The 21075-nt window shown below is 37.6% G+C and overlaps 1 long non-coding RNA gene across 1 annotated transcript in view; it reads right to left on the bottom strand.

Moving 5' to 3' along the window:
• Positions 1 to 1498: 1498 nt before the first annotated feature.
• The window catches only part of LOC123837965 (uncharacterized), a 134870-nt gene continuing 115293 nt past the window's right edge, over positions 1499 to 21075 (bottom strand). The window contains exon 3 of the long non-coding RNA XR_008505359.2: positions 1499 to 1674. This is a non-coding gene — a long non-coding RNA (uncharacterized LOC123837965). The remainder of the gene's footprint in view (positions 1675 to 21075) is intronic.

Below are 21075 nucleotides of genomic sequence, written 5' to 3'. Positions count from 1 at the left end.
AGGGATCATCCATTACAGCACCTAGTATTAATAATTTCAATAAAGAACAAGGTATTCATTTGCATGAATGAATTATAATGAATTATAATTCATTTAAAATGAATTATAAAATTCATTTTATAACTATGTGTTTACCTTCTTTTTGCAAAGAGCACCTAGCTTAGTTTTGCCTTTTCTAGAATTCCAAATAAATGGAATCATACAGCATAAATCTTTTGTGTCTGGTTTCTTTTGCTCAACCTAATGTTAATGAGATGCACCCAGGATTTTCCATGTTAATTCCTTTTGATTGCTAAATATTATCCCATTATATGGATATATCACAATTTATCTATCCCATTTACCTGTTCTTGAACATTTGGGTTGTTCCTGTTTTTGGCTCTTACAAAAAAATTGTTTTAAAAATCTAGGTACCTTCTGTATATGAATATATGTTTCATTTCTCTTGAATAAATACTTAGGAGTGTAATGGCTGGGTCACAGGGTAAGTGTATGTTTAACTTGAAAGAAATACAAAACTGTTTTCCAGAGTGGCCTTATCATTTTCCATTCCATGAACAATATATGAGAGTTCCAGCTACTCTGCGTCCTCATCAGATCTTGGTCTTTTCTTCTTATTTTTAAAACTTAGCTATTTTAATAGGTGTATAGTGGTATCTCATTCCAGTTTAATTTACATTTCCTTAGTGGCTAAGGATGTTGAGCATCTTTTCACATGTTTTTCTTTGTCATAATATCTCCTTTCTGTCAAATGTCTGTTCAGATGTTTTGCCCACTAATCAAAATCAGGTTGTACATTTTCTTATTGAATTGAAAGAGTTTTTATACATTCTGAATAGAAATCCTTTATCAGACATATGCTTTGCAAATATTTTCTCCTGGCCTATGGCTTGCCCTATCATTTTCTTAGCAGTGCCCTTTGAAGAGCAGAAAATTTTAGTATTAAAAAAATCCAAATCATTACTTTTTTTTTTAATTCATACTTTTTGTGACCTAAGAAATCTTTGTGTAACTCAAAGTCAAAAAGATTTTGTTCTGTGCTTTCTTTTAGAAGTCTTACAGTTTTGCTGATATATTTTGACAAAATTTTTGTTTGTGATATGAGGTATATTTATTTTTGCATTTATTTATCTTTCATTTTTGTTCTGGCACCATTTTTGAAAATTTTATCATCCTTCATTGAATTACCTTGACACTTTTGTTGAAAATCCATTTCCCATATCGGTCTGAATTTATTTCTGGATTCTCTATTCTGTTCTCTTGATCTACATATTTATGCTTATGCCAATTTCACATTAGCTTGCTTACTGAAGTAATTCTTGAAACCAGACAATGGAAGTTCTCCAACTTTGTCCTCCCACTCCCATCCCAAAGTTATTTAGGCTGTTTTAAGTTTTTTTTTATTTCCACATAAACTGTAGAATCAGTTTATCACTTTTTACAAAAAAAAAAAACAACACAAAAAACTTATAATGATTTTAATTAGAAATGCATTGAATCTGGGGCGCCTGGATGGCTCAGTCGTTAAGCTTCTGCCTTCAGCTCAGGTCATGATCCCAGGGTCCTGAGACCAAGCCCCGCATTGGGCTCTCTGCTCTGCGGGAAGCCTGCTTCTCCCTCTCCCACTCCACCTGCTTGTGTTCCCTCTCGCTGTCTCTCTCTCTGTCAAATAATCTTTAAAAAAAAGAAAGAAATGCATTGAATCTGTACACTAATCCAGGAAGAAGTGACATCTTAACAATATTGAGCTTCAATACATGGTATAACTCTCCATTTATTTAGTTGTTACGTAATGTTTTTAGCAGTGCTTTATAGTTTTTCAATATTATGTGTCTTGTACACACTTAAAGAAAATATTTCCTAAGTAGTTCGTATTTTATGATGTCATCATTAATAGTATTGTTTCTTTGTTCCAATTACCAACTGTTCATTGTTAATATATAGAAATCCAATTGATTTGTACGTAGACCCTGGATCATGTGAGTTTGCTAAATTCACTTATTAGTTTTAATAGATTTTTGGCACAGCCTCTAGAATTTTTCACATAGACAGTAAAGTCATCTGAAAACATAGAAAAGGAAATAAAGTTTTAATTATGGAATTTCAGACATAAAAGAAGTCCCAGAGGAGACACTGGAAAGGTGCCGTATAGGTGTGATTTGTGAAAGTAGACACTAAATTAACTTGTGCCTGAAGTTGACTTCAGACCCTGTGGAAAAAACAAATAAACAAACAAACAATAACAACAAAACAAAACTCAAGTCTTCTCTTTCCATAGATCTGTGTCCTAAATGTTAATTGTAGTGCATCCTTGGACTTATATTAAAGGTTAATCAGCACAAATTGTGCTAAAGATTAAATTAAATACATTCAGTGACTCCTCAGACTGAAATAATTTGTCATAATTTGAATTAAACTTCTAAGCAAAGTGACTCCAATCATTTCTTGAAGAGGTGCAAGAAAATTACGGTGTTATATTCATTCTTACAAGTCAGTAAGATCAAGCCTAAATAATTGTAATTAAGGAAGAGCAGAGATATACAAATATTATTTGTCGATCGTACTCTCCTCTTTCAAGGCTACAATAAAAATAACTTGATAGTTAAATATTTGTTGATAACGGTTCACCGTATTTTATTCATTTAATTTCTAATATCATCCAGCTCTTTCCCATTGTTGCCAGACCTAGCCATTTCATCGCGTCTGTGGTTAATTTATATTCCACTGAAGGAATATCTTCCAGAAGAATGTGCTTGTCTGGTTAAAAGCTATGGTGTCTTAAAGACCATAAGTCTTTCGAATTTTCAGAAGGCCGTAGAGCCAATTTTTTAATCAAGGAATACACTCATAATGTTTTTATGGATACTTCATTTTTAAATAATGCCAATCTTACATTATATCGATGCTGGCTTCCCTCAAATACATGTAGAGCTTTAAAATGTGCATCGTTTTTTTTTAAATGGTCAGTTTTATTCCCCCCAAATGTTGATTTACTCAAAATAGATTTTTTTTCTCCTCTGAGACTGCACTCCAGTCTATATGTAAATTGAAACACAGTCAGATTAAATTAAAATAACCGTGAATTATGGGGCAGTTTCCTCACATGAAGTCTTTTCTTACTTAACCTTTCCACATGAAAGAGAGAATCTGTATTTGGTGTCTACTGAACCTGTTTGACATTCCGGAGATGTCAGAATCCTGAAGAATACATCTTTGCTGGTCTGGGTAATGCTTTTGTTGCATAAAAGAACTAAGCTGGAGAGGGATTTGTGATTTTTCAATTCTGGAAATAGTATGATGAAAAAACTAATGATCCCACACAGAGTTCAATGTTTGTGCAATGTTTATTCAGCCAAACAGAGCTGTTTTCTCTGCTATTAATCCTCAGCTTTTCTTAGGCTATGGCATAAAATATTGGTGGAAAGCAATGTTTCAGTAGCATGTTACATTTCATTAAATAAATGTGGGCAAGTGAGTGGATTCCCACAACTATTTTTGAAGTCAAGCACATTTCCTAACCTAAGAATTCAACCTTTTAATTTGTATTCATTTTCCCCCTAAAGAAAATTATATTTTCATCCTATGTCCCTTTTACCTTGCAAATCAGGAAGCAATAATTTAATGTAGAAACCCAAAAATCTGTTCATGGGGTCATTTTAAATGTTTTGAAGTAAAAAAGATTTTTTTGTGAATGGCACATTTTATGCATAACTTTCTTAAATTTGTCTTTACTTTTTTCCAAGTTACTCCGAACATATCCATATGAAAACATTTGGAATGACGTGATGCACTAAGAATTCAAATTCCACCGCATGTTTTCCTCAAATCTCTTACGTTTTCTTCTTTACATTTTCCCAGTGAACATGCCAATTCTAATGAGATTACCATTTTAGCTTCCCGGAATCACTTATGTATCCTTTTGTGAAACATTTTAGAATCAGTATTGTCAAATTCTCAATATGGTGGCAAAGAATTGAGCTGGAATAGGTGAGAAAGACAGAAAGGAGAAAGGGGGAGGGAGAGAAAGGAAGGGAGAGAATCCTTTGGAATCTTAATGAAGTTCAGCCAAATTGCAAACCTTATAAAGCAATTACAGCCAACACTTGGCTTTTATTGAACAGTTACTACCTGGTAGGCACTGCAGAAAGTGCCTTCCATAATTTGTCTCACTTAATTATCCCTCTTCTGTGAAGTAAGCAGTCTGATTATGCCCATCATAAGGTGGAGGAAATGAGAAAATACTGAAATGAAGTGACTTTTCCAAAGTTAAACAGCTAATAAATAGCAGAAATGTGACATGAATCCAGGTTTGCTTGATTCCTGTGCGTCCTGCAAATCCGTATCACCAGCACTGCAACCAGCTCCGTCAGGAGCATACGTTTCCGAAAAGGCTTGTTTTCTTCTGAAATTACTCAGAATAAGGCCAAGGCTTGTGTTTTTGGTTTTATGTTCCCCTGACAACTTGTAGCCAAACCCTCACCCCTCAAAAACTTTGAAATCTTATTCTAGGGTTTTTTGTGCAAGTCTCTTTGTAAATAATAATAATAAAAAAAATGCAATAGAAACAGAGAGGTATTAGGTTCAAGCCAGCATGAAATTTGCCCTATGTTAGTCAGTCAAGCCATGCTGAGGGCCCCAGGGGGCTGGCTCCAGTCAGAGTAGCACTGTGAGAAGGCTCTCAGCACGGCACTCTCCTCTCCCAGCCAAGCCCCACTCCGAGGCCTGCGAGCACCCTGCTTCCACTGTGCCTGCATCTCATTACCGAGCAAGGATCAATTTTCCAGCACTTTGTCTTTTACAAACTGGAAGAGCTGTGGTTAAAGATGTAGAAATTTTATTTAAAATCTGAAAATCTCTTGGTCGACCATACCCCCTTCTTTTTTTTTTCTTTTTTTTTTAAGGTTTTATTTATTTATTTGACACACAGAGAGAGAGAGAGCACAAGCAGGGGTTGCTGCAGGCAGAGGGAGAAGCAGACTCCCTGCTGAGCAAGGAGGAGGATGCGGGACTCGATCCCAGGACACTGGGATCATGACCTGAGCCGAAGGCAGACGCTTAACGACTGAACCACCCAGGTGCCCCGAACATACCCCCTTCTTATTCCTGTTCCCCAATTTACAGCCATCTTTAACTTCTTTTTTTTTTTTTTTTTTGGTCTCAAAAAGGACTGTTTTGTGCCCTGATCTCGACTGCATTTGATTTCATAAAGAACCACTCCTTTGGAATAGACAACAGCATAAGGGGCTGTCCCAGTGGCCCCCTCTTTCTCAAGCCGGCAGAGGGCTGATGGCACAGTGCTGACAGATGCTGGTGACATTTTCTTCCACCTGTAATTATCAACACTTCTATTTGCAAAGCATTTTGTCCTATTTTATGTAGGGGAATGCTTGTGGCAATTACATTTTAACTAAGGTAATTATACTCCATCTGCTGAAACTTTTCACTTACAACTTTTGAAGTATTCCAAATGTATAAAGTATTCTTTCTTCTTCCCATGTTGTTCTGTTGAGTTCTTAAAGACAACAATGTCTTGTTCGGTAGGAATGGTTAAGGAAGTTTGTCTTCTGATTAAGCCAATGAGCCAATGTTCTGATGACTTTAGATTTAATGTGAGAGTCCTTTTGGTTAAGGCTTTGAACAATCTTTTTTTTTTTTTATTTTTTAAGATTTTATTTATTTGCGTGAGAGAGAGAGCACAGAGGGAGGGAGAGAAGCAGAGCCCTGCTGAGCAGGGAACCCGATGTGGGGCTCGATCCCAGAACTCCGAGGTCATGACCTGAGCCAAAGGCAGACGCTTGACCGACTGAGCCACGGAGGTGGCCCTGAACAATCGTTTTTTAAAAAATGAGTTGTAAACGTAATGCAGTTGTTGCTGGCTGAGGTGCACTTCTCGGGGTCTGAGTTCATAATCTGAATGCAGTTCCTGGAGAGAACTGTACAAATTGACGGCCAGTGGACCTATCACTCGTTTCCCCTGAGTCCTTCCTAACTTGGGTTTAAATCCCGCCTTCTTTAGGTATTATTTGATCTTGGGCAAGTTCTTAATTTTCCCTGAGCCTCAGTTTTTTTTATCATCTGTAAAAAGAATAATGACTGCCTCAAAAGGATGTTGTGAAGATTGAATGTTAATTCATATTAACATGTTGCACAATGTCTGGCCAAGTCTAAGGGCTGAGTTAAGTCTTAGTTATCATTGATAAGCCGTCTTTAACTGTGCTGAGCTCAACATATACTTTGTGAAAATTGCTTTCCTTTAGGTAAATACTCCACAAATCAAATTATTTTATTGCCATTTGCTTCTTTTGAAAAGAGAGTTTAGTTGTAAGGCAGTTAAAACTACTGTAGCCGTCTGGATCTGGATTGAGGGGGTATAAAATGTTATGTGTCATCTTACAGATGTAATAGTTATTTTATAGCGAGCAAAAATAACTTGTTTAGATTTGATGAATGCCTATGTAACCCGAAGATGGATTGGTTGGCTGACCTCCAGATACGAATTTCAAATTCCGATTTTGTATTAACAAAAATCCTTAATAATCGGCATTGTTACTTTAATGGCTTTCCAGAGTGAGGTAGCTAATGCCAGAAGTTTGCACCTAATTAGAGTGTCCGCCTTTTCCTCCCTCCTTTCCTTCTTCCCTTTCTTCCTTCCCCTAGCTGGGCATGACAAAGAGAAATAGGAAAAGGCTTATTTGTCCACTCCCTAGTCCCTCTCTTGGGCCATTCTCTCCATGGTGGAAGGTCGATGTACAAAGGTCATCTTCCAGGGCCCCTACAATAAACACTCTGACCTCACTGCCAAATCACTTTTCCAGAAAGTGCCACCAGATCATGTGTCACTTTTATGAACTTTTGGTCTGGCAAACCTGATGTTAGATGTCACTTCCTTTTTGGTTAAAATGTGTGCTCCTTAAAAGTAAACTATAGATGGATAAAAATATGTTTCCAGCCTTATTTCAAGAATTTTCTTTATTTCTTTCTTAAAAATTGAAAGTATATTTAAAATACAGTCCCACAGCAGGAACCTAGAATCTGCTGGTTAACTCCTTGTTAGCATATTATATTCACATAATATATTCACTAAAACAAGGTTACAGTTCATGAAACTTGCTTGTAATGACCTCTTTTAGGAAGTATATTTGAATTTCATTGTGTAGAAGTCTGCAATTTGATTAAAGAGTATAAACATCAAGTTTATGTTTTGCCCACTTAAGGGCTAGTTTTTATTGCTTTAAAAGTGCTTGCTTTAATTTTATTAAATACACAGTGGCATATTGCTTATGCCACTAAATGAATAAAATGAATAATTCACTAAATGAATAAATACGCCTTCACTAAATGAATAAATATGTATACATTTAACTTTTAAAACATTTTAATGCTTATTTCTTCATATTTTAGTTAATATATTAAAACACTGTTGCATCCTTTAACTTCAAAGCTAGTTTATTAATAAGAACAAAAACAAGTCACCTCCTCCTCTCCACCAAAAACATCCAACCAGATGCTAAAGCATTTTGTATTTGTTCATACATGCATAGATTTCATGGTTTACCTTTCATTTATAATTGTGGAGGAGAAAGACATTCACATTCTTAATTTTTAAGAGATGATTCGATTACATTTGACAACTGGTGTCTAATGTATTTTATGTGTTCTTCAAATCATTATTTTGTTCAATGCCACAATTATCCTCAAGTAGGCTAAATATGTATAACTTCACATCAGTGAATTATGTCATTTTAAAAGAAATATTTACACAAAAATCTAATAATTTTTGGCATTGGGATTACAACTATTTATTAATATTTTTAAAATATACACTCTTTTTAAGCCTATGGATTTCTCTGAGTATATTTAAGTGGATGTCTAAATTTATAACTAACCAAATTAATTAAAATTCTTTGGTAGTTATATTTTTTTGAAAGCCTAACCCCAATTTGGAAATAGTAACAAAAAGCCTGCACATTCATTTTATGTTTAAAAGAACAGTTGAAGACCCACAATATATTTGATTCTACAAATCAGAAAAACAGATTTTTACAATCCTGCTAGCTGTGATGGGTTCACTAAATTTTGTTGATATTTTTATACATTCCTGGCAGTTCTTATACTCTAGCAGCTCATGGCCTATGGGAATGTCATTTAGATGTAAGGGGACTAATATATAATTTATCCAAGGATCAGCAAATATTTCCAGTGGTAGGCAGGCTGTGATTATTTTACAAGATGAAACACCCTTATAAATTTACTGATGGCCAGTGCTGGGTGATTAAATGTTGTAAATAGTTGTAAAAGATAGTGTGCTTCCCCCCCGCCCCTGCCCCCCAGCTTGAATTCATCAGTGCAGTGAATGAAAAACTAGAAAAACAAAATCTTGAAATGACAAAAGCATAGACTTACAGCACAGGAGGGGAAAAGCTCTGGAAACTGGTTTTTCAGCCATGTTGTAGCTACATAATGCTCCCAAAGGTAGTGCTCTGTCCTATTTCTACAGATTCCCACAGAAAGATATTATATGACTTACTATTTCTAGTTATACTGATTAAAACTAAAGTGCTTACAAGATCAATAATCATATCTGACTTGCTTATGTCCATTTCAATTTCAGTGTGGAAGAAACTAGACACAGAACCATATTCCTGGCTCATATATTGAGTGATACCTGAGTGGCAAGTTCACAAGCCTGTCTTTTCCACCTGGCTGCCACAGTCTGGGTGGAGGACACCAATCTCCCCATAAGACTATTTTTGGAGGAGTGAAAACCCATCACTTTCTTACATCCATTGCTTTCTCTTCCCCTCCAACAGTATCTCCAGTGGTTGCCGCCCTTCATGGGGACACAGCATTAAGTTGAGGGAGGCTATCCAGTCTGCTAAATTCACTCAGTATCTCACCCCAGCCTCCCACTACCCTGATGTCAAATTTGAGCCCCGACAATGGTCAGGTTTGAGGCCAGCCATTGAAGAGTTGAATCCAAAGCTGTTAAATCTGGGAATGTAAAGGGACTTCACCACTGCCTCTGAGCAGCTTATTGTTAAATGCAAATAATCCTTGATGGCACCCTGAGCTGATATAGGTCATCTTTTCCTTACCTGCAAGAGTACTTGTTAGATTTCTTTCTGCCATGGCCTACTGCTTACGGTGGAGTTTCTGAGATAAACTGTCAGATCTTTGAAGCCCTGTTAGTGGTACTGGATGGGGACAATCTACTTTGAAGGGTCCCTAAGGTGGGTGACATGAGGGGTTGAGGAACTATCAGGAGGAAATCATTTTCAGGCAGATAATAATGGCTGGAAGAGCCAGAGCTTCTAGAGGGCTTACCATGTGCCAAGCACAGTCCTAAGGCTTTTTTTATATACTGACTCATTTAATTCTCATAAAAAATCTTAAGAAGTAGATTCTACAATTATCCCCCTTCTACAGATGATGTAACGGAGGCAAAGTCAAATAACCCCAAGGTCACAGTAAATAACAGCGTGGGGATTTGACCTCAGCTAGCTTGGCTTTAGAGCTTAAGGCTTACTGTCTATTCACCTGGTTCCTTACAAACAACAGTGAGGATTTGGGGGTGAGAACCTAGGAGGGAAAGAGAGCCCAGCAGAGGAATAGGAGCCCCACCAGCTAAATCACAAGTTTCAATTTTGCTTCAGATTAATTTCCACAGTCTGTTCAGGGAAGGAGAGTTTTGATCCCATGATCTCTCCCAGAAGTAGGAATCTGTGTTTTATGTCACCTTTGTTAAGCCATGTCACTTTGAATACATTTATCTTTTCCCTGTATCTTAGATTAATTTACAAATAAATAAATTGGTTCCATAAAAAAAAATGAATGGGCATAAATACTTTTAGATGTGAAGTAATCGGTCTATATAATTGGTTTTGATAAGCTTTTTTGTTCAATTTGGAAACAACCAAAAACCTAGGTAGTTCAAATAAAACTACTACTAAATAGAAAGTCTGTGAAAAAGGAAATTTAAAAAAGGTAACTTTTGAAAAAAATCATTTTGATTTTTATTGTATTCATAGATCTTATCTCCAAGGCAAAGTGAAAAGTTGGTGAAATTTTCTAGGTAATTCCTAAGGAAAGATTACTGTGTCCATATGTCCTGACAAATAAGAACAAGTACCGTTAGTTTGCCCTACCCTGTATGTGGGTTTCTTCCACTGACTGATTGATTGATTGCTTTTTGTTGTTCTAAATCCTCAGGAAAATTGCCACGAGCATATAAACCAACAGCAGTTCCTGAAAATTTGCTTTTCTTTTTAAATTGAAAGACATTTGGTGAATTTTCTGTTCTAAAAGCAGCAGTTTAGGCAGAAACATTCTGGGATTGATTTTAGAATCATGCCTTGGTTCTATCCTTCATTTTGCCTGTAGAGATTGGTCACACTCCACCAGCCTGATGTTGTGTTTTGGAGCTTGGAATTTCCTATCATTGGGATTCATTACCATATATTGCTCTGGGATCAACAGCCTAGCTGTTGCTAGTTTCCAGGAAAGCCATTCTTCTCTCTTTCCTGCTTTGAATCAATAAACAGGTCTGTTATTACTTGGGCCGCTAGGCAATTTCTCCACAATGGGGTCTAGCCTGGGGAGTAAGGAAGTGAGGAATAGGATTGGGCCTAGGGAGTGGATAGTTCTTTAGAGTCATGTGACAAGCATCACCAAATCATCTCAAATAGTGCTTTCATTTTAAAGTTTAAGTTAGCATAAATTGTTTCAGAAGGGCCAGAGCTTTTGTTGCAACTGGAGAGTTGTTATTTAGTCCAATTTGCCTTGGATCTTGGGTCCTGTGGATGATGGCATGAAGGTACATGATCAAAGTGATAGTAGCAGGGTGGAGAGCAGGAAGCTCGAGTCAGCTCATTCACATGAGTAAAGAGCTAATCAAGTGCCATATCAGCAAGGTAAAGTTAAAGAGCATTTGGAAAGAACCACCAATGCCAAGGTTTCCGTGCATGAAATATAGCACAAGTTCAGGCTTCTAAACTCTACATACCTCTGACCTTTGGCTCTTTTATGTCTCTATTTTTCTGGCCTGACAGACCACATGCCAATGTGCAACCCAGAATCCCTCAGCCTCGTGATTTATGGCTTACAGCTGCGGCAGGGTCTTTGGCATGGCAGCTGCTTTTCAGATGTCTTCAAATTGGAGGGGGAGTGTTAATGTGAACTTGAGTGGCTGCAGAAGAGACGAGGAAAAGTTGATGAAAAAATCATCTGAATTCAGCCCCAAAGCTTTCCATTGATCTTTGCCTTCGGGGCCAAGCAAAATGTTTGGTTTATTTCATAAGCTAATTAGGTGTGTGAAAGGCTACTTGGCATCTGCTATTGACTGAACCCAACAAAAGTGATCACCAGGCTGGGTAATCAATAAGGGATCAATAACAAGCGTGTGATTGGATTAGCCATTTGATCAATGCTGTGTGCTAATATATTAACAAGCAAATTACTGAGCAGCCCTTAAGAGCAGAATGCTGACTCTGATTGCATTACAAACTAGTGAGATCTAATGACCCTCCAAGTGCAAGGGGTTAGTTATACAAATCAAGACCTGAAAGTATTTTTACCTTGAAGATTTCTCCCCCGCCAAAGAAAATGCTTTCCTAAGTGGGATTCAAATTAAATTACAATTAGCAAGCAGTTGCACTGGGACACCTAATTTCAAAGCAGATATATCATTCATGAAGAAGAGGGCTTGGGAAGTCAAGATATCATAGCCTGGAGAACTTTTAGGAAAATCCAGGTAAATATCAAAAAGGGCAAGCACAAAGAATGCCAGAACAGTCACTAATATTTCCCCAATACAATTTTGGTAAATAGATTCCTAGGATGAAGCTATAGAATTCCATCATCATAGGATCTACTGGTGATCTTTATCCAAATCATCTAGTCTTCTGAGCTCCCGTTTTTGTTTTAAGGTGACCCATTATCTTAACTATTCCAATCTCAAAATGGGTAAACAGTGAGAGACCTCTGGGTGTGTATGTGTAAGTTTGCACATGCGTGTATGCGCAGAGTGAGGGATTGCGGCCAACAGCACAAAGTGTCTTTTCAAAAGAAAGCAAAGAGAAGAAAAAAGGGAAAATGATGGCATGGGATGTGGAGCAGTGACGAAGAGGTCTTTATTTTCAAACTGCAGAACTTGTCACTATTAGATGATTCTATAAGCAACCTTACAGGAGGAAAAAGCCACAAAGCAGAGCTTCTCCTCTACCCTGCTGTCCCCATGATTAGGTGAACCATTTATTCGATTGATTGTGCTCTTTCTGATTCCCTAAGTGGAGACCAGGCAAGCCTTTGCTCACTTTCCCTCTTAATCCTTTTCCTTTTAAGAAACCGTTTTTTCCCCTTTGCCTAGGGAAGCTGAACCGATTAGTGTGAATTCTCCAGTGCTATCTGCGGGCTAGAAAGGTCTCCCCGGGCCGAGGCAGAGCTGCAGCCCAGGCAGCGCCGAGCCCCCGTAGCAACAGTGAGGCGGGCGGGGCGCGCGGGGCGGGCTCCCGGGGCGCGGAGCCTCCAGCCACCGACGGGCCCCCTGCGCCGGGCCCAGGCGGGCGGCAGCTGACAAAACAGCCGGCCTGGCCCTCCAGAGCTGGGGGCAGCAGGGGAGAGCCTGTCAGTCAGCGTCCCAGAAGTGCGGGCAGGCAACATAATAGCTGATGGAGCCCTGTCAGTTCCAAGACTTTAAGGCGAACTGTGGTTGGTTTACCTGAGGCTGAAATGCCGGGTACCTCCGGGTTGTGCGTTTGGGCACGAGGGGCTATAGGCAGATTTTCCCATTTGACATGCATTGGGTGGGTTTCAATGTTTATACCTTTACCAGTTAGCTTCTGTACCCAAGTAGCTAATTCAGTGCCATCAAGAATGTCTCATGACATTTTTATGAGAACTATTTTTCCATTTGAATAAAACTGCTAATATGCCGTGATCACGGTGGTGACAATCCTCTTAGACCCCTTCCTTCATGGTGTTATCTGTCTTGTGTGGAAAGCCCTGTTCTGTGTTTTAAAATACTCTTTTTCTGGTGCCTACCAAAGCATAACTTACAGGAAGCTAGCAATATACAGTTAAAGAGTTTAACTCTCTTTTAATATGGCAGTACGTGAAACGATACAAGCATTACATCGACTCTTAATGGATTCTCACCCAACACTTTACCAGAGTGAGATTTTGTAGCTAAAGAAGAAATCTTTGGGATCTGACAAAGCCTACGCTACAGTGACATATGGTGTGATGATATAATAGTCTATGCTACAGAACTAATTCTTATAGTCATCAAAAATTACATCCATGGTAAGGAGCAAATACTATGAACCAAGCAGTAAAAGCCCACCTAATTAGACTCCATGTTCATCAGAAACCTTAAAGAGAGCAGTTAAAGAATATCCCCCATCTCATAAATGCAAAACAGGTGACTATAATTCTATAAACCCCTTATTGCAGTGTTGCCGGTTAACGTTTCTCCATTATTCTATTCTTCTCCTTCTGTGGTGTTATAAATTTGAAGGTTTCAGTGATAGCCTCAGAAGTATTTCTGCAGGGAGAACCAGCTGCATGGCTCTGGATAATAATGGTTATTTAAGATAGAAACCTTTGGAGGCCAAGCTTCTTGCTTGTCAGTGTGTCTGATTGTGTAATATGCTGGCTTGCAGGAAGAACTGAGATGGAAGAGTGAATGGTAACAGGCAAAAAAAAAAAAAAAAAATTGCTGATTTTTAGTAATTCATTTAAGAATCTGTGATTATTTCACTTGAGAAAAAACCCCACAAAATCTTAAGTGACTTGATAAATATGATCAATAGAATATATTATACCTGGAACATCCCCTATATATACACATCTTCTAATCAGTAGTTTCTTTTTAAAAAAATATCTGTTTGGTTTCTAAACTGTCTCATTTTACCTATTTCCATGTTAAGTTTAATGACAGTTAATCCTAAAGATTTAATGTTTTGTTTTCCATCAGTCTGAAGATGACTGTGTTTCAGAATCTTAGCAGTTTTCTTTGGCTTTAGCGAAATCGTATAGAGTCTGATGTGGGCCTCATCAGTGTGGGGGTGAAAGACATGTTCTTTTGCCTGCTTTCACCCACAGAGGACGCATCTTCCCCTGACATAACTGGTTACATTCTTGAAAGGTCCAGAAGGCTGGACTGTGACTTGGTTCCAGTAGATAGCTCAAGTGTGATCCTGTGAAGGACTGAAAATTCATCAAGACAAAAAGGCAGGGATGGATGGTTAGCTGAAGCATATGAGGGAAGTGGTTTACAAGAAAGGAAATAATTGTAAAAAATGCTACAAAATGCTCGTCAAGGGTTTTCACACCCAGTAGTTGGTTATTATTCAAAAGAGACTAACCACTTCACACCCATGGGATGGCTATTAAAAATATCCCAGAAAATGACAGGTGTTGGCAAGGATATGAAGAAATTGGAGCTCTTGTGCACTGTTGGTGGGAATGTAAAATGGTGCAGCCACTACGGAAGACAGTATGACAGTTCCTCAAAAAATAAGAAATATAACTGCCGTATGATCTAGCAATTCCACCTCCGGGTATATACCCCAAAGAATTAAAGGCAGGAACTTGAGTAGATATTTGTATACCCATGTTCATACAGCATTATTCACAATAGCCAAAAAGCGTAAGCAAGCCAAGTGTGTGTTGATGGATGAATGGAGAAACAAAATGTGATGTGTACATACAGTGGAGTGTGTTATTCAGCCTTAAAAAAGAAGATATTCTGACCCAGGCTACAACATGGATCAAACTGGAGGACAGTATATTAAGTGGAATAACCAGCCACGAAAGGACAAATATTGTATGATTTTACTGATATGACGTATCTAGACTGGTCAAATTCATAGAGATAGAAAGTAGAATGGTGGTGCCAGGGGCTCAAAGGAGGGGGAGATGGAGTATTGTTGTTTAATGGGTGCTGAGTTTCAGTTTGGGAAAATGAGAGAAGTTCTGGGGATGGACGGTGGTAACAGACGCACAACATTGTGAATGTCCTTAATGTCACTCAACTGTACACTTAAAAATGCTTAAAATTGTTCCAGGTTACCACAGTTAGAAAGTACTAGTTAGGAGATAACACACAGAGACATCTATGACCTTCCTACATTTCCTCCCTGCTTTTTGAGAAGAGGAAAGAAGCAGTCACCTGCCCAAGTGCACGTTGCATTTTCCCCTGCTACTGGGAGCTCAGGCTAGAGGACAATATTTTTCATTCTTGTGCTGCCCTTGATTGCCAGAGAGTGAGGTTTGAAGGTAATGCTGAACAGGGAGTTGAACTAGTCATGCTTACCTCAGTCTGTTTTCTGGAGTAAGGTCTAGAGTCACACAGGTGGACTCCACCTACTAGAAGCTTCTCTACTGCATCAGGGGACCACAGTAAGAAGACCGGCAACTTTCATTTTTTTACATTTATTCAGTAAACATTTGCCAAGTGATTATGTGCCACTTTACTCAAAACCAAGTCCTACATCCTCAGCAGGAGTCATGGTCATGCCGGTGCTTGTCCAATACTTTATATAGATCGCCTATGATAATGGTTATTGTCTATCCCAGCAGTTAGGGCTGTAACCCCAACAAACCAGGATCCTTTAAGACATGTCATTGGTCAGTTAGTTCTGAGATTTCTAATGCTTTTAAATCCCATTTATATTTTTGCCTTGGCCTTATAAGGGAGCAAAAGTTTCACTAGTTCAGGAATACTATCGAATGATCATGGCAAATACTACTTCTTCAATGCATAACGCACCTGCAGTTTATATAGACTACTATCCCAAACTGACCATCCCGTAGTCTTAAATTTTGAGATTTGTTTTTCTTATTCATATATTTTAATACAGAGACTTAGGTTCAATCTTTATACACTGGAGTTACTTGCTTTTTATCCTCGTTTTAAAGTATGAAGTATTTGATATGCTCAAAAGACTATATGTAATGTATTTGTATTATGAAATGTAATAATGAAATGAATACCTATGAACTGACCATCGAAGTTAAGGCATAGAACAATACCAATATTGTTTAAACAACCTTCTTACTTCTCTTGGATGCCATGTAAAGTCTCAAGAGATAACTCTAACATAATTTTTAAAATCATTCTCTTTTCTATTATCTAAGTATATATCCCTAAGCAATGTATTGTTTTTCTTTTGTTTTGAATATTGAAAGTGGTACTGTGTTACATACATTGTCTGAGACTTGCTTTTCTCATTCATTATTATGTTTCTGAAATTCATTCCTTTGACTTGGATAGCTATAATTCCATTCATTTTCACTGATGTATAGTATTCTATTGTATGACTACACCACAATGTGTTTATCCAATCTCCTGTTGATGGAAATTTAGGTTGTCTCCAGTTTTGGGTTTTTTTTATTTGTTACTGTGACAGTTAATGCTATGAACAGTCTAGTGCGTGCCTTCTGGTGAACAAGTTTTTCTAGAAGTTTTTCTCTGCAAAATATTTTCTAAGATGCAAATTTTTTCTAAGGCCAGGAGAGAAAATACTGGATTATAGGCCGTGTTAGTGTCAGTTACCTATTTTTTTAAAAAAGATAAAACAAGTGGAAGCTGACTTCTAATCTTCACCACATATGCACCACTTCTAATCTGTTTCCCTAGTTTTTTATTTATATCTCCTTTAATTTGCCTTTTATAAACTGTGGTGCCTCCCTCTACTCCAAAGAAATGCCTTTTCCATCCTAATTTTTGTTTTTCCCATAAATGAGCTCTACCTCGTCAGATTGTACATTTCTGGTTGATCTTTAAGCCCAAATGAAAGCAATTCCCGTCCCCTGCTCCTAAACTCCAACTATCTCAAAGCTTGTCAATTGAATATTTCCAGTTTTTTAAAGAAGTAATTAATTCCAACTGTTATGCACTACTTTTGTACTTATATTGAATGCAATTAATGCCTAGAAAAAGAATAATTTACAAATACACAATATAGCAAGAAGTTGCTGCAGCCGAGGTCAAAGAGGTTGCTGCCTGTGTTCTCCTCTAGGATTTTGATGGATTCCTATCCCACATTTAGGTCTTTCATCCATTTTGAGTTTATTTTTGTACATGGTGTAAGAAAGTAGTCCAGTTTTATTCCTCTGCATGTGGCTGTCCAATTTTCCCAACATCATGTATTGAAGAGACTGTCTTTTTTCCATTCGATATTCTTTCCTGCTTTGTTGAAGATTAGTTGAATAGCCAAAATATGGAAAGAGCCCAGATGTCCACTGACAGGTGAATGGATAAAGATGAGATATATATACACAATGGAATATTACTCAGCATCAAAAAAATGAAATCTTGCCATTTGCAATGACATGAATAGAGCTAGAGTGTTATGCTAAGCGAAATAAGTCAGTCAGAGAAAGACAAATACCATATGATTTCACTCATATGTGCAATTTAAGAAACAAAACAGATGAACATAGAGGAAGGCAAGGAAAAATAAAATAAGGTAAAAACAGAAAGGGAGGCAAATCATAAGCGACTCTTAACTCTAGGAAGCAAATTGAGGGTTGCTGAAGGGGCGGTGGGTGGGGGGATGGGGTAACTGGGTGATGGGCATTAAGGAGGGCACTTGATGTAATGAGCACTGGGTGTTATATGCAACTGATGAATGACTAAATTCTACCCCTGAAATTATAATACACTATATGTTAACTAAATTGAATTTAAATTAAAAAAAAGAAATATGCAAGTATATTTAATGCAACCTGCTAATATTCTAGCCAAGAATTTAAAGCATCAGTATTTCAATTAGGTTTTTCATTCATTCAATCAACTCTGTTCGCTCTGGGATGGACGATGTACTAATTACTGGGAACATGGCAATGAACAAAACAGGCATGATCTCTAGAAGACAGGTAAAAACTAAATGTGATTGGCTTCATGAAGAAGAGAAGAAGTACAATGTGCTTTAAGACAGTGTCATGGGGGACCAACCAAGTCTGCAAGTACAAGGAGTGGGGGCCAAACAGGCTTTCCCAAGAGAAAGGTCTCTCCGATGAGATGAATAGCAGGATGTGGGATGGTCATCCAGGTTAAAGGGGCCTAGGGCAGCAGGTGGAAGGAGCAGTCACCCAAAGCCCTAAAGAGCTAGAGGACTGAGGGGTGAGAGGGTTTTGAGAAGGTAGACTAAAGAGATAAGCAGGGGTTAGATCATGCATATGTTCAAGAACAATGAAATACCTTGGCTTCTTTTCCCTAAGGTCAGCAGAATGACCTGATGAAATTAATATTTTAAACCTATTGTCTGGTAGCTATATGAAAAGTATATTAAAGGAGTGCATTGTTAGTAGTGGGGAGTCCATTAAGTGTTCTATTGTGGTGAGAGAGGATGGGGCTTGGCTCAGGTGGTGGGTGGGGGGGATGAAGAAGACTGGAGAGTTTTAGAAGCTGAAATCAGGACAAGAAGGTGAAGATGAGAAAAGAGTTAAGGAAACTTTCAGAATTCTGGCATGAGTATTTATTGCCCTATAACTAAACATAAAGCAAGCAAAAGGGTTCTATTCTGGGGCTAGTAGAAAAGAAACAGAACCATACTACTGGTGCAACAAGGAGAGAGAGGAAATCGCCAACGTATTTCACAGTGGAAATCATACTAGCGGTCAATATCTGTCTTTGAAAAATTTGCTTCATCTTTTTCTCAGCCCGCTTCACAATCCCCAGCTGTTTCGGTCTAAATCCTTCCCTCTGCGCCTCCAACACCATCTTCTCAGCAATGTGGGTCCTGATCTCTCAACAGACAAATCTCTCTCCTTCTGCTGAGCTTCCCCGCATTTGCTGCCCATTCTTGCTGACACAGCTCATCGTTACTAAACAGGTTTATTCACCTGACCCGCCTGGAAAAGCCCTTTGAGGCAGGGCCTAGGTTAAGATCATTTCACAGCCATCATGGTCTCCGCTTCCTTCTCCCTCTCTCCACTCTGCAACAGCACTGCATCATCGCTGCTCCTGATGGATGAGCCCTCAACATTGCCCATTAATCCAGAAACCCGTGTCTCCTTATTTTGTAATCTCCATGGCCACCCACAAAGAGGTAGATCTGGAATGTAAAATTAGCAATATAATAATATTATCTCCCCAGAATATGCCCATTTTTTATTGCTATTTGTCAAGTAAAAGAATACTCGAATTTCAAAGTAACTAAATAACAAAACATCGAACACAGAAACCACTTGTTGTTGACTTTTTGCTCAGGACCAAAATATAGCAAATATTCATATCTGTTGGGTTCTGGGGAAGTTTCTGGAGAAATTCAAACAGCTCACATTTCAAAACAGTGCACATGAACCATGTATTTTTCTAAGATGTATTTTGTAAATATGATTCACATTGCCATGAAGAATTATATCTCAATAGTCCTGATAAGTTTTTTTAAATTAAAATGAAATGACATACCACACATACACATATTTTGTTCAAAGATAAAAGGCAAGGGGAGCCTGGGTGGTTTAGTCAGTTAAGCCTCAGACTTGGTTTGGGCTTAGATCATGGTCTAGGGTTTGAGATCAAGCCTGGTGTCCAGCTCTGTGCTCAGCAGGGGAGTCTGCTTGGGATTCTCTCTTTCTCTCTCCCTCCCCCTTCTGCCCCCTCCCCACTCATGCCCCCTCTCTCTAAAATAAATAAATAAAATCTTTAAAAAAAGATAAAAGGCAAGACATAATTTAAAGTACAGATATATAATTTAAAGTTTAGGTTTATAATCTAAGTTTTAAAATTCAAAAGTGTACCCATAATTTTTTAGTGTGCATTTGTATTAATACTCAATTTATGTACAGCGAATACATATTTAATGATGTTAAATTATTGATCCCCAATTGTTTATTACACAGAGTCTTGGTGGAGAAATATTCTGAGTTGTTTGATGCTTCTTAACAATGTAGTGTTTTGATTCAAATGTTGTTAAGACCTTGTGAAGGAAGAAGTCATAGTTTTATCAGTTTTTTGGTTTATACAAGGGCAACTAAGACACCGAGGAAGCCACATTCTTAAATAAACTTTGAGAAGGACTGCAATGTCTTCCGTTTCAGGTCAGAGGGGTTTTTCCCACTACATTTCGCCATTGGCATCCCTAATCCATCTTGGATTTACGTCTCTAGAATCAGACAGAACTTAGGGATGACTCACTGAATCAATTTTTTTGAAGTCTTAGAAGTGGAAACCATTCTAGATTTTGGTCTAGCCCCAGATTGCATTGGATACAATAAATATTGTTTTCATTCACGTTGGTTTTTCAGAATGGAAGAGATAACATTATTTAAGATATCACATTATTTTCTTTTGAAACAACAGCATGAAATCCAGTAGGATTTTATAGTTTGAAAACCAGGGAAGACATTAATTTGGTTAAAAAGAAAATACAAAAATATTCTCATTATTTGGAAAGTGAATATTAAGTGTTATATCACTTTCAAATAAATAATTTCTGATGTTATTTATATTAATACATTAGTGGTGATGACAGTTTCTTAGTAAGTACAAACTTTTGTGAAACTTATTATATATAAAAAAGTAAAAGTCACAAGTGGTGCTCAGGAAATAACATGTACTTGCATTTTGTTTTAATTAATTAGAGTTAAGTAGGAAGACCTCTAAACTTCTTTTATTCCTTCATGAAGTACTGAGCTTCTTTGATAGTGCGCCAGGAAAAAGTCATATGTACTTCATATATAAGGTGTTATCTACCTGTAAAAACCTTATGTCATCCTAACTGAGTTATGTATTTTTATATTGAAAATGTTATTAATATTACTGCCTAATGTAACACACATTAGAAAAAAGAAATGATTTTTTAAAAGACTTATTTATTTATTTGAGAAAGAGAGAGAGAACAGGGGAGGGGCAGAGGGAGAGAATCTTCAAGCAAACTCCCTACTGAGTATGGAGCCAACATGGGCTCTATCTCCCAACCCTGAGATCATGATCTGAGCCTAAATCAAGAGTCAGCAGCTTAACCAACTGAGCCACTTAGGCGCCCCAGAAATGAGTTTTTTTAGTGTTGGCTTTTGTTTTCTTTTATTTTTAAAAAGTTTATTTATTTATTTATTTAGTAATCT

This window comes from Mirounga angustirostris, unplaced genomic scaffold (assembly GCF_029215605.1).
Source record: "Mirounga angustirostris isolate CCGP_5_RB_7025 unplaced genomic scaffold, mMirAng1.0.hap1 SCAF_8, whole genome shotgun sequence".
NCBI classification, from domain to species: Eukaryota; Metazoa; Chordata; class Mammalia; order Carnivora; family Phocidae; genus Mirounga; species Mirounga angustirostris.
This window is presented reverse-complemented; position numbering and strand designations above follow the sequence as displayed.